We start from the raw sequence: 12,737 nt of genomic DNA, 5'->3' as shown, positions 1-12,737 counted from the left end.
CCCATTTTACAACCTTTCTTGCTGTTGTCGTTAATGGGATCACTATAGCTGTTAAGTTAGGAACATGGTTGTTAAGTGAATCTGGCTTCCCCATTGATTTTGCTTGTCAGTTGCAAAATAGCAATAGCCCTTAGACTTATATACCGCTTCACAGTGCTTTACAGCCCTCTCTAAGCGGTTTATAGAGTCAGCCTCTTGCCCCCCAAAATCTGGGTCCTCATTTTACCCGCCTCAGAAGGATGGAAGGCTGAGTCAACTGGAAGGAAGGAAGGAAGGAAGGAAGGAAGGAAGGAAGGAAGGAAGGAAGGAAGGAAGGAAGGAAGGAAGGAAGGAGGGAAGGAAGGACGGACAATAGCAACAGCATTTAGACTTATATACCACTTCACAGGGCTTTTACAGACGTCTTTAAGCGGTTTACAGAGTCAGCCTATTGCTCCCAATAATATGGGTCCTCAAGGATGGAAGGTTGAGTCAGCCTTGAGCCTGCTGACATTTGAACTATTGGCAGTGGGTAGAGTTAGCCTGCAATACTGCATTCTAAGCATTGTGCAGAGGAAGGGAGGGAAGGGAAGGGGAAGGAAGGAGGGAAAATAGCAATAGCACTTAGACTTATTTACAGTGCTTTTACAGCCCTCTCTAAGCAGTTTACAGAGTCAGCCTCTTGCTCCCAACAATCTGGGTTCTCATTTTACCGACCTCAAAAGGATGGAAGTCTGAGTCAACCTTGAGCCCAGTTAGATTCGATCTACCAAACTGCTGGCAGTCGGTGATCAGCAGAAGTAGCCTGCAAGTACTGCACTCTAACCACTGCGCCACCCTGGCTCATACAGGGGTCAAAAGGGGATCCCATGATCCTGGGACACTGCAACCATTGTAAATACGAGTCAGGTGCCAAGCAGTCTAAATTTTGATTGTGTGACCATGGGGATGCTGCAACGGTTGTAAGTGTGCAAATGGTCGTAATTCACTTTTCCCAGTGCTGGTGTAACTTCAAATGGTCACTAAGTGAATTGTTGTAAACCTGTAATTTAAAACCAACAGAAGGGTGCTTTGGTATTGCCTAAGCAGAGAAGTTTGGACCCTTTCCCTCCAGAGCTGAACTGTTTTCCATCATTTGAATTGGCTCTATGAAGAGCTTCCTGGCAAAGGAAACTGGGCGGAAAAATAGATTTATTCTTATCTACTCTGTCTGCATCGGGGAAAGTCCCAGGGACCAAAAGTTTAGATATGGGAATTGATTAACAGAGTCAGATAAGCTTCTATGAAAAGCTTTTGGAACTGGGGTGGGTTGTTGTTGCTTTGTGGGCGCTTCATGCATAGTTGCCTGTAACTAGAACATTTAAAAAGGACAAAAAAAACCCATGCTGGCAATAGCCGCGGTGACCAGGGAACTGGTTTGGAGGCGCAGCCAGCTTGGGTCACTGCCAGTTCTGGAAGCCAGGCCAACACTCCACTATCGGTTCCCCGCAAACCGGTGCGTAACGGCAGCAATCCACTTCTGTTTTGGACCAGTTTTTTTCTGCAATATTTACGTACTTTCCTCTCCTGCTTTTCTGCCTCTCCCTTCTTCCCTGCCTGCCTGACCCCCTTGGACAACAACAGAATGAAAAATGTTATATATTATCTTATAGACTCCTAACTGATATTATGATGTTTTATATATTAAACTGAAGGTTATAAAGGTTGGTCCTTGAATTCTGGAGTTGAATTCGAACAGGTCTTAAAGTTGCCACATTTATGCTGGCCCTGTTATAGTATAAGATTTCAGTCTAAACTCTTATTGATGTATGGATTAACCGACTTTGTATATTACAGTGCAAACCAGGATTGAACTCTTTTTTTGACAAAAATCACAAATGAGGAGGTGATGAACCGTCTGGGAAAGCTAAGGGAAATCATCAAAACCATAAAAAAAAGTTAGAATATTTCGGACATGGAAGGCGATACCAGGAAAAATATGCCATACTCCACTTAATCCTCCAGGGAAAGATTGAAAACAAACAAGATCCAGACAGAAGAAGAACATCATCATGGCTTTGAAAATTAAGGGACCGGTTTGGACAAAACTCAGCAGCACTTTTTCATGCAGCTCTTGGTAAAAATAGGATTGCCAACGTCCAATGACGGATATGGAAGAGGAGGAGGAGGAGGAGGATTATTGATCTGCTTCCCACCTTATGTTAAGCATGTTAAATGTGAGCTACTCAATAATCCATAGTACAGTTTAATTATGGACCGCCTCAGATCTCTTGATATTGTCTCCACACTACATCCAGGATGATGGTTTTTTTTCCCCAGTTTCCTTATATGTTTTTTGGAGGGGGGAGATAACATTTCACTCTCTTCATTTTCACTCTTTAAACTCTCTCCCAAAAGGTCGAAATGATTGGCCTCAGCTACATTACAACCCACGTGGCGGCTTCTGAGTTTTAGAATCCTGTGTGAACCAAGATATGATGTCTTGTTGAGCCGTGGTGGCTCAGTGGTTAGAGTGCAGGACTGCAGGCTACTTCTGCTGACTACCAACTGCTTGCAATTTGGCAGTTCTAATCTTACCAGACTCAAGGGTGACTCAGCCTTCCATCCTTCCAGGGTGGGTAAAATGAGGACCCAGATTGTTGGGGGCAAGAGGTTGACTCTGTAAACCGCTTAGAGAGGGCTGTAGAGCACTGTGAACTGGTATATCAGTCTAAGTGCTATTGCTATGGTTCCACAAATCAAGGTGATGTGATTTGCAAGGAGGATTCATGGTGATTTCCTGAACTGAGAGGGATTTGCATCAATGGTCTACATACCTTCTTCCAACTACAACTGTGATTCTGTGATTTGAAAGAACAATCTGAATGTCAACCCTGAAGTGAGCCTGGCTGAGGCCATCTTGAAGGCTTCAGGGTTGCCACAAGGCAGAAGAAGGGTCAGGAAGGGGGAAAATAGTTAGAAGGGGTTTTGTAGTCAAAACAAAAACTTTCCCTGTGGGAACCAAGGACATTCTAACAGGTGGCTGGCCAGAGGAGGAGTAAAGTAACCAAGCAACCAGCAAGCACCTTGATTGGGCAGCATGGCTAGTGACTTGGGAGACAGGGAAAACTTTATTTTTAATGAGGTGAAAGCTGCAGGAACTTTCAACGTCGGCTTTCACCATTTGTGGCAATATATGATGTATCCAATAAAATTGTTCTTTGAGGAACCTACCTGCGTCAGAGTTGTATTTCCTTAGGGTGCATTACTTGGAAACCTAACCCTGAGTTTATACATCACCAAAGAGTTTTGTGAAAGACCAGCTAAAGCACCGAACAGCCAGTCCAACTGACTCAATGAAACAGCTGCTCCTTTGTCACATTTTAGAGCTAAACTTGAGACAATGCCTTATTTCCTTGTTTGTCTAGAATGTGGGGAATTCAAAGCTCTTTTTGTTTAGTTTACAAAGGGAGCGGAATTAGCAAAGTAAATCAAAGGTAGTTAAGTATTTATGTCAGGGGATTTTAAAAAATTGTTGTCTTGGGACTAATGAACTGAAGGTCAGCACGGTTTACTGTTAACTCTTATCTCGTACCAGGAAGCTAACGGTGGTGTAGACTACAAAGCAATGTAAACAGAGTCACACTGTTCCCTACCCTTCCTGTTGCTTCAATGCTTGTTTCCTTCATCTCCACACTTTCACTTTTCCTTTCCTATCACATCAATTAAGACTGAATCTGCAGGCAAGAACCTGGACTACAGTGGTACCTAGGTTCTGGGAGGCACGATGGGTACCATAAATGATTAGCACCAAACACATTTTTCCTGTAAGGAATGGTGAGTCACAAGACAAGCCAGCACCAACTAGTTCTAGCTTCTGTTCTGACCTAGGCTTCCCCAAAATGCATGAAGCAGATTCCTGGTCCCGACAAAACCCCTTTTATTAAATGAATGTGAATTCCTCTCATTCACATTCAGAAAGGCCTGGCATACAGTCTTTTAAAGGGACTCCAACTCTGCTGCCAGCTCCACTGGCGGACCACAACGGCTTTTGCATTGAGTACCAAACAAATAATAAGAACCAGGACAAACCTTTCACATCAAAATGCATTAAGTACCAAATTCAATGAATTTCAAAGAAAGCAACTGAGAACAACGCAACCACTTTTATGTATTGAGTTAAGGTTCATTTATGGATACGAGAGTTATGCCATGCATACATAGGTAATCCTCAACCTACGACCACAATGGAGTCCAAAAGTTCAGTTGCTAAGCAAAACAGTTGTTAAGTGAGTTTTGTCTAATTTTTGCAACCATTCTTGCAACAGTTAAGTGAATCACTGCAGTTGTTAAGCTAGTAACATAGTTGTTAATTAAATCTGGCTTCCCCATTCACTTTGTGAGAAAGTCGCAAAAGGGGATCACGTGACCCCGGGGCACTGCGACCATCATAACTATGAATCAGTTAGCTAGGTGAGTTGAGTTAAGTTGAGTTGAGTTGTGGCTGTAGGGATGCTGCAACAGTCATAAGTGTGAAAAATGGTCATAAATAAGTCACATTTTAACTGCTGTTGTAACTTTGAATGGTCACTAAATAAACAGTTGTAAGTCAAGGACTACCCTGAAAGAGTTTTGTATGGTCTTTCTATACAAATCCAGGAATGGGGTATTTGGAAGTCAATTATTTTAAAATAAAATGTTGGAAACCATTTTAGTTGCTTTGTGGAAAAAAGGTAGTCCTTAACGTACGACCATAATGGGGACCAGAATTTGTTGTCAAGCAAGGCAGTTGTTAAGTGAGTCACAACTGCTTTTATTATCTTTTTGCCCTGGTTGTTAAGTGGCTCGTCACAGTTGTTAAGCAATTCACATGAACATACAGGAAATCAGGCTTCTCCTATTGGATTTTGCTGGTCAGAATTTCCCCTGGGGAGGTCACAGAGGGTGATCACATGACCCTGGGATGCTGCACCCATCATAAATACTCTTGGCAGTTGCCAAGCACCTGAGTTTTAATCATGTGACCATTGGGATATTATGACGGTGCAAGGACTAATCATAAGTCACTTTTTCCAGTGTTGTTGTAACTTCAAACAGTGGCTAAATGAATGGCTGTAAATCGAGGATTTCCTGCACAGATTTTAAAAGCCAGCTGAGTGTCTTTGGGGCACTTCCTCTTTGCTAGCCCTAGGAAGCAGGCAATGGCCAACTATCTTTGATATCTTATCAAGGGATTTGGCCAATCAACAGATCCAAAGGCACACACAGAGTGGAGGAGGGAGGACGGAGGAGGAGAAGGAAAAGGAGAAGGGGAAGGGGGAGGAGAAGGAGAAGTGGAGAAGGAAAAGGAGAAGAAAGAGAAGGACAAGGACAAGAAGGAGGAAAAGAAAAAGGAGAAAGAGGAGAAGGAGGAGGAGAGAATTCTCTATTGGTACTAAAAAAGCTCTCGTTGACTTGGCTGATCCAGCTGCCAGCACAAACCTTGAAAATGTTCCAACCAGAAACACAATTGTCGCAATGCAACAATTAAAGCATGGAACCATAACCGAGAAGGTCCAGATTCAAACCCTATTCAGCCAAGATATCTTTGGACCATTCCTGGCTGGCTTGGCAAACTTCACGAACTTAAGCAAAGTTTGTGGAAGAAGTCACAATAGGCACTACAACATTTTAAAAAAATGAGAAGTGGGAGGACAAAACCCACACCCCAAAAAAGAAACCATAGAATCATAAGATTGGATGGGATCTTAAAAGTTATGATCCAATTCCCTCCCCCAAGGTATTTTCGACCAAGGGTTGTCAATCTTTCTTGAAAACCTCCAGCTATGGAGCAATTTCAGAAATAGGGGAAATCCCTGGGAGGTGTTGAATTGTCAAGAAAAAAATTGTTGTTATCCCTACATCTCTTGCGACATCTAGCAGCTGAGTGAGCTGCAAAAATATTTGAAGGTGCATGGGGGCCACACTTCAAGGCACACGTAGCCCATCTCTTAGCTACTCCATTTTACCAACATCCACAATCATAAGTATCCATACTTAACCCACAACTGAAGTAATGAAAGTGTGCAGAAAAGAGCAACAAAGATAACAAAGGATCTAAAGGCTAATCTATAGGATGAGCTAATTCAAAATAGAACTGGAAGGTCTTGTCTGAAGGTCTTGGAGGTCTTCTAGTCCAGCCCCCTGCTCAAGCAGGATGCCCTATACCAGTGGTCTCCAACCTTGGCAACTTTAAAACTTTAAGACCTGTGGACTTCAACTCCCAGAGTTCCTCAGCCAGCAAAGTCCACAGGTCTTAAAGTTGCCAAGGTTGGAGACCACTGCCCTATACCATTTTAGATAAGTGGCTGTCCAGTGTCTTCTTAAAAACCTGCAGTGATGAGGTACTTACAACTTCTGAAGGCAATCTGTTCCATGGTTAATTATCTTAGGAATTTCTGTTTAACTCCAGGTTGCTTCTCTCCTTGATTAGTATCCATCCATTGTTTCTTGTCCTGCCCTCTGGTGCTTTGGAAAATAAGTTGACCTCCTCTTCTTTATGGCAGCCCCTGAAATACTGGAATACTGCCATCACGTCACCCTCTATATAGGTATATCCAGTCTTTTATAGTATATCCAGCTATTGAAGGGAAAGATTAGGGAGGACATGATAGCAGGATTCACAAAGAACAAGGGGTTGACTTATTCTCACCAGAGGGCAAAACAAGAATGGGTGGAAGCTTGTCAAAGAGAGAGCCAACCTAGATGGAGGTGAAAAAAATATGACAGTGACATCAACTAATCAATGTTACAGTTTGCCTTCTGGAGTTTTGGATGCTTCATCACTGAAGATCTTCAAAAATAGACTGGACAACCATTTTAATTGGATGGTCCAAGGCCGGGATACGAACCTATGACATTTGTCAGGACATGCGAGGTCCGCATTGCATTATAGGTGCGGCACACCCACGCATGACCCCCCCCCTGGACTCCCCCCCCGGCTTATGGAACCTGAGCCAAAAAAGGTTCACCATTGCTGGTCTAAGGCCTTGAACAGAGGGTTGGACTAGAAGACCTCCAAGATCTCTTCCAGCCCTATGATTCTGTGTTCTATGAAGCCTACATTGTGATAGACACCATCATGACCACTTCATCATTTGACCTCTGTCTCCTCAGCCATCTGTGTTCCCAGTAAATCTGTTGTGGCCTGTCAGCTGCTGGCCCTCCAGCAGACGAATCAGAGGTGAAGGAGAAGGTGTGGGAGTCAGGATCAGCATCAAGGCAACCTGAGAGCTCCGAGGGGAAAGAGGGAACGGATCTGTCAGAGAGAGAGAGACAGAGGCGGAGACTGGGCCGTCCATCAGCCCTCAGATGGAGTCAACAGCCCCCAGGTGGCTGATGAGAAGGAGGAGGAACAGCTGGGTCCAGTGCCTGATATGTGACTGCAGAAGGCAGAGGAGAGGAGAGCAGTGGAAACCCATGGGCCGGTCCTTGGGATGGAAGAGTCACCGCTGCTAGCAAAGCCCTACCCTAGCTCTGGGGATAAAAGGCAGGGGGCGGAGATGAATAGATGTGGCAGAGGAGAGGAGAGCAGTGGAAATGTGTGGACTGGTCCTTGGGATGGAAGAGTCACCGCTGCTAGCAAAGCCCTACCCTAGCTCTGGGGATAAAAGGCAGTGGGCAGAGAGAAATAAATGTGGCAGACAACTATTCATCTCCCTGCCAGATGGACTTGTTAGCCTGCGGTGAGAGAGAAACTTTTTGCTGGGGCTGCTGGCGCTTCTAATAAAGGAATCTTTGAGTTCACTTCACAGGGTTTGTCATGCTTGGGGAGCTGGGTCAGAATAAAATCAGACTGGCAAAGGCTATCTAGATGCCCACTAAACATCTCATCTCCATGTACTTTCTAGCTCCATCTGCAGGACATGATAATAAAAAAAACCATGAAGATGGTGGGTGCAACCCTTCTTTTTTTTATGTGCACTGCACTTGAGACACACAAAGAATGAACAAACCCTTCCATTGCATCATTATGGCCAATGTCTTGAACTTGTTTTATTCTACTCCTCGGCCATGCTTGACATTTCTCTATTGCTTTCCTTGTGTTAAATGGCAGATTTTAAATTCCTGAAGGCCCGGCTATTCAGCTGTTGAGTGATGGCAGACTAGCAATCATCATCATTTGTATTTGTATTTGTATTTGTATTTTATTATTTGTATGCTGCCCTTCTCCGGGAGGATTCAGGGCGGCGAACAATTCAAGGGGGAAAAAAAGGGGAACATAAAAGACAAAATACAGATAATAAAAGTAGACAACAGTCGCACAACCATATATGTCGAGAGGGGAGGGAACTCATCATCCCCAGGCCTGCCGGCAAAGCCAGGTTTTGACGGCTTTTCGGAAGGCCTGTAGAGAGGTGAGGGTCCGAATCTCTGCGGGGAGTTCATTCCAGAGGGCCGGAGCTGCCACAGAGAAGGCCCTCCCCCGGGTAATAGCCAGGTGGCATTGGCTGGTAGATGGCACCCGGAGGAGGCCAACCCTGTGAGATCTAATGGGTCTGTGGGAGGTAATTGGCAGCAGGCGGTCTCTCAAGTACCCAGATCCAATACCATGAAGGGGTTTATAAGTTACGACTAGCACCTTGAAGCGTATCCGGAGACTGATCGGTAACCAGTGCAGCTCGCAGAGGATAGGTGTAACGTGGGTGTACCGAGGTGCACCCACAATCGCTCGCGCGGCTGCGTTCTGGACGAGTTGAAGTCTCCGAATACTCTTCAAGGGCTGCCCCATGTAGAGCGCATTGCAGTAGTATCATTATCACAGAAGGCATGACAAAACCACAGCCTTATGATGCATCAACTGGGCATCGAAGAAGCAATAGGAAGCTCCACAAATCAGTGAAACAAAAAGCAGAATCAAAACCAACTGGAAGCAAATACACTTTCCTCCCTCAAACAGAATCAGGAACTCCTCCAATCTGTGGCCTCAGACCCCATCGCTCCTGACCAAAGATGGCTTAAAATATCCAAACCATCTTCTAACAAGTCATGAATTGGCAGAGTTTCTCAACAGGAAAGGAAATGTGTTTGGTGACAATTGTAAAAGTCATTCCTGATTTCCTTTTGTGCAAAAAAACAAAAACCAAAACACCCGGACAGTTTATACTACTAATCTCAAGAAAATTATTCTCTGACACCAGAGAGTAAACATGCCTGCTTGTAAGTAAAGCCACCCTATTCTACAGGACTTACTTTTACTTGTAAAACCAACTTGTAAATGGCCACATAATGGTTTCTTAAATGTAGTTCGGGATGAACCATTTGTAGTATTATTGTTGTTGTGGTTGCTGTTGTTGTTATTATTTTGCAGAAAATGAAAGGATTGAAAAGATTACATTCCATTTCAAATCTAACTGTAAAGAAGAATTAGTGGGGGGGATCCTTTAGGGGAATAAAAGGGAAATTTTATAAGAATCTTTTTTATCAGGTGATTTTTTTCTCCTGAACATAAAAAAAAAAAAAGAATCCATGAAAAATCATACAACAATATATGTCAGAGTAATAACCATAAAAGGGATTGGACCATTACGCAAACCACTTTGAAATGAAGTGGCACAGATACCTTGGAGAGAAAAAAGGAGAGGGAAAGAGGTAAAGAAGAGGGGAGAGAGAAAGAGAAAGAAAAGATAGATAGATGATAGATAGATAGATGATAGATAGATAGATAGATAGATAGATAGATAGATAGATAGATAGATAGATAGATAGATAGATAGATGATAGATAGATAGATGATATAATTTGTCCTGATGCGACAATAATAATATCTCATTCTCAACTAATCAACCCAAGAAGTTTTCCAACTGCACGTCATTCTTTCTGCTCCTCGTTTACGTCTCTCTTTCCCTTATCAGAGTTTGCAAAAATATTTACTTTTCTGAGCAATAAAACACCCAAACGTATATTTTGCCCCTTGCAACAGTCGGATGGCTGATCGTAAAACAAGGCAGACCAAGCCGCTTTTAGAATTGTGGAATGCAGAAGAAACTCCTTGCAGGAAAAATCTGGACTTACCTCCAAGAATCCAAGCAGAGGAATGGTCTTAACCAAAGTTTGCGGACGGGATTTCTAGCAGCCGTTCAGCAAAACAGCAATGAGTCAGTTGCACAGTAAAACTCCTCCTCCTTGTTCAGCTGACCGAGGCCCAAAATTTCCCCAGGCAATAATTCGAGTTCTCATTGTAACTCTTTCATGCCTAAGAAGACTGCAGCTCATTTTCCACCAAGGTTGTAAAAGTCTCCAGAACATCAATGAATGAAAAATCCAGTAACATCCCTGCTTAGCTCAATTACTACTTTCAGTAATTTCTGAAAACTTGGAGGGAGCGTATGATGTCCCAAACATCTACAATTGTTCTCAAAATTGGATAAAATCTAATCTAAGGTAACCTGACCTAATTTAACAGAGGTGAACTTCAAAAAGTTTTACTACAGGTTCTGTGGGAGTGGCAGGGGAAGGATACTGCAAAATCCCCATTCCCACCCTACTCTGGTGCCAGCCAGAGGTGGTGTTTGCCAGTTCTCCGAAGTACTCAAAATTTCCGCTGTATTTCACTCCTGTAACCTAACCTAACCAGAATACAGTTGGAAGGGACCTTGGAGGTCTTCTAGTCCAGTCCCCTGCTCAACCAGGAGACCTTATACCATTTAAGACAAGTGACTATCCAGTCTCTTCTTGAAAACTACCAGTATTGAGGCACCCACAACTTCTGGAGGCAAGCTGTTCCACTGGTGAATTGTTCTCCTTAATTCCAGGTTGCTTCTCTCCTTGATTAGTTTTCATCCATTGTTTCTTGTCCTGCCTTCTGGTGCTTTGGAAAATTAGTTGACACTCACTCCTTTGTGGTAGCCTCTTAAATGCTGGAATGCTGCCATCATGTCACCTCCAACTCCTTCTTTTTCGCTAGACTAGCCATACCCAATTCCTGCAACTGTTCTTCATATGTTTTAGTCTCCAGGCATTTAATAATCTTACCTGCCGTTCAATCTTTTGATATCTATCTTTTGATATCAAGAAGATAAAGTGTTTCTCTCGTGCAGTGAGTGAGGCAAAAGGGCGCAGCCTTCATCTTTTCCAAGCAAAGAATGTCAAAAATGGATGCTTTAGTTCATTGTTGTTTATGTGCAACAAATTGTGCATTTGTTCCAGATGGAATTTAATATTTATATGGTGGTAGATAATGCATTGACTTGCTTTAGTTGGGATGTTAGATTGTTGGGTTGACTAATTTAGTGTGTTCTGGACAAGATGTTCGTTTTAGTGTGTTAGGTGAAATAGATTGTCACGTTGAAAGAAGTAGACAATTGTGTTGAAGTATGTATACAAATACATGCTACACATACACAATAATTGTGTTTTCCTTATCTGGTTTTACCATTAGTATATTAACTTAGTTATGAAACTGACTCATTCTCAGAGTTTTAGGGAAAGGCAAACTAACTATATTTTCAGGGGTGGGTTCAAAAATGTTAGCAACCATTATCTGCCCAGTTGCTAGGTGGGCGTGGCCATGGTGGGCATGGCCTACTCAGCCTCCGGCACTATGGGGGAGGGGGGTTGCCCATTTCCAGACTTCTGGAATTTCTGGGAAGCCTGTTTTCCTCCCTCCCAGAGCTTCTGTATGAGCCCTGAACTTACCTGGCACCCAAAGCAGGCAACATAGAGACTCTTGGGAGGGATGGGGCCAGCCTGTCCTTGCAATTACCGGTTCAGTGAACCAGATGTAAAATTAGCATCCAGTTTGCCAGAACCTGTCTGAATCGGCTGAATCCCACCCTTGTAAACATCATCCATGTTCACACAACACACTGAACCACTCAAAAACTAATCCAGGTTGGCATGTTGTACAAATGCTCTTCAAGATACTTAAGAGGGATGGGCAAACCCAACCTTTGTATGATTTTGGGGAGCCCTTGGAAGTCCAGATGAAAATGGGAAAGATGAGGATAGATGAATATTCTGTTTGGGACAAGTTAAGAACAATAATACGGTCAATGGTTTTCCAGTTGCATTTCTTGCCAACCTCATTAGCGAGAGGGAAACCCAACCATTGTTCATTTTCCTTGGGCACACACAATGTGTGTATCCTTGGGTAGAAAGTTTAGCCAGCTTTAAAGTTGCTTGCATGGCAGTTTTTCTGCCCCTTGAGACCGACTTGTAGAGATATCTTGTGCTTAGTGACTCAGGTTATTTTGGAAGGTAGAATTGAGCACTGTTTTGGAAATATGCTAAATCTATGTTCACAAATAGCCCAATTAGAGGAAGTGTGGTGAGTGAAGCAAGAGGGAATCTCCTGATGCTTCTCAACAACTTTTCATGCTTTTCAGGCCTCCACCCTCCTGACCTAATACACTATTTTTGGACATGGGTTGAGCTCTATCACAGAAGCATGCTAGATGCGTGTTAAAAATAGAATATAGAAAGTAGAATAATAGTGTGGGAAGGAACGTTGAAAGTACCGAAGAGACCTTATACCCTTGATGGAAAACCTATGGCATGCGTGCCAGAAGTGGCACACAAAGTCACCTCTTCCATGTTCCAGGACACTGCCCACCTGGTCTTCACACACACGGGAGCACCGGAAACTGGAAAAGCAGCCGCCCAGGTGCATGCGCACGCCAGGAAGATGATCTTCCAGTTTCCAGTGCACACATGCGCACCAGCCAGCTGGTCTCTGCATGCACATGGGCACCAGAAACCAGAAGACCAGGTGGCCAGAGTGCATGCATGCATAGGAAATC

At 43.5% G+C, this 12,737-nt stretch overlaps 1 protein-coding gene across 2 annotated transcripts in view; it reads right to left on the bottom strand.

Moving 5' to 3' along the window:
- LOC116517578 (receptor-interacting serine/threonine-protein kinase 2-like) overlaps nt 1-10,107 on the bottom strand; it is a 40,003-nt gene extending 29,896 nt beyond the window's left edge. The window contains exon 1 of one of the 2 annotated variants that reach the window (XM_032230615.1): nt 10,012-10,107. The gene's annotated coding sequence lies outside the window, so the exon portion shown is untranslated. Of the gene's footprint in view, nt 1-6,349; nt 6,452-10,011 lie in introns of those variants that run through there. The other variant, XM_032230616.1, reaches the window with a different exon arrangement.
- Nucleotides 10,108-12,737: the final 2,630 nt, after the last annotated feature.

The sequence above is a fragment of the Thamnophis elegans genome, chromosome 14 (genome assembly GCF_009769535.1).
Source record: "Thamnophis elegans isolate rThaEle1 chromosome 14, rThaEle1.pri, whole genome shotgun sequence".
NCBI lineage: Eukaryota > Metazoa > Chordata > Lepidosauria > Squamata > Colubridae > Thamnophis > Thamnophis elegans.
This window is presented reverse-complemented; position numbering and strand designations above follow the sequence as displayed.